Source organism: Micromys minutus (assembly GCF_963924665.1).
Source record: "Micromys minutus genome assembly, contig: SCAFFOLD_202, whole genome shotgun sequence".
Taxonomy (NCBI): Eukaryota; Metazoa; Chordata; class Mammalia; order Rodentia; family Muridae; genus Micromys; species Micromys minutus.
Window position 1 is genome coordinate 105,401 of NW_027667733.1, and position 1,767 is coordinate 107,167.

At 37.9% G+C, this 1,767-nt stretch overlaps 1 pseudogene across 1 annotated transcript; it reads right to left on the minus strand.

Moving 5' to 3' along the window:
• Nucleotides 1–966: 966 nt before the first annotated feature.
• LOC308416141 (small ribosomal subunit protein eS24-like) lies at nucleotides 967–1,355 on the minus strand (annotated as a pseudogene). Its single transcript has one exon. The product of its transcript is annotated as a small ribosomal subunit protein eS24-like (transcript).
• Between the last annotated feature and the right edge of the window lie 412 nt (nucleotides 1,356–1,767).

Sequence of the window (1,767 nt, forward strand, 5' to 3'; positions counted from 1 at the left end):
AGCTTTTATCCCATTCCTGAGCAGGGATTAGATGAAGTCCAGAGAGAACAGAAGGAAAGTACAGAAGGATTCTAGGTCCATGTCGAGAGGAAGTTTCTTAAATTTTCATATTCAATATCCCAAGTAAATAGAATGATATTAAATTTCTGCTCTTAAGTCTCAACTGTAGTGTGCTGAAATAACTGTTGCATATTATCATATCCTGTTTAATGGTGTTCACAGATAGGTAAGCACTTTATGAAGTATATTCAGGCCTTACTTGGAATGTCAGGATATTTGAATTGCTTTGGTAGATCTAGATAGTGACTATCTAAAAGAAAGAAAGAAAGGAAGAAAGAAAGAAAGAAAGAAAGAAAGAAAGAAAGAAAGAAAGAAAGAAAGAAAGAAAGAAGCAAGCAAACCATCAACACATACATATACACAAAACATTTGAAATGTAATGAATTAAAGTCATGCCACACTGGTAAGTTTTTATGCAAAAAAGACATCCAATTCCTTGTGATTCTGTATCCACAAGTGCTTATTGCATTGTCAAATATGAACCTGGAGGGATGATGGCTTGGTGATCAAGAGTCCTGGCTGCTCTCTTAGACAACCTGAGTTCAGTTTTAAGCAAACACCTGGCAGCTCACAGCCATCTATCTATACAGGGTTCTGACATTTTTATTCACTCATGCAAGCATACATGAAAATTTAACAGAAATATACATTAAATGCATACAGAAATAAATGTTGTACATTGACAAACTCCTAATTTTCTCTCACTTGCCCATGGTGCAGGAGCTCGAACTCTGCAACTCAGAGCAAACTAGGCTACTGCTCACCAACTGAGCTCAATAGATACATCTGAAATTCCACATGCTTTCTTCACAGAGCCACACAAAGTGCTGCTGATCAATATCCCCATTTTATTAATTTATTTTTAAGAATATTTTTAGATGATTTGTCCTCTCAGAATCCTGCATATCACACCAAAACATCAAGGCACCGCAGCTCTAATCCTTTGGGTTTTTTTTTTCCAGCATTAACATTGGCCTTTGCAAAGGTCCCCCTGACCTTCTTCATTCTGTTCTTGCATTCTTTTCCCTGTTTATAGGAAGCCTATTTTTCCCATGTCTTGCAAGTCTGTGTTTATGCTCATTCTTCTTTGCATGATCTAAAGAATTATAGATCATGCCAAAGTCTTGCCACCACTGAAGTGGTGTGGTTTTGTACATTTTAGCCAGCTTTTCCTGAATTTCTGTCTTCCGTATTGTTGCCTTTTCAGAATGAAGGACATCAATGACCATCTGTTTCCTCTGAAGCAGATGGTTTGTCATGAACTTTCTGGTCCGGATGGTTACCATGTTATTCATAATGGCTATGGTGCAGGAGTTGTAGAGGAGAAAAAGCAACATCCCCATTTTAATTAATTGGGTCATATTTTATTCCTTTGTGAAATTGAGTCAGTTTTATTTAAAATTTTCTTCAGCTAGCTGGATATCTTCATGTGTGTTGTGTGGATTTGTTCATGTGTAAGCCAGGATACATGCAGTCCAAAAAAAAAAAAAAAAGGCCTGTGGCTCTGAAATCAAACTTTGGTGCTCTGCAAAAGTAGTATGTTCTCTTAACCTGTGAGCAATGTCTCCCAGTCTATGGGTTGTTTGATTTAAGAATATGAAAGCATTGGGCTGGAGAGATGGCTCACTGGTTAAGAGCACTGACTGCTCTTCCAGAGCTCCTGAGTTCAATTCCCAGCAACCCATGGTGGCTCACAACCATCTGCAA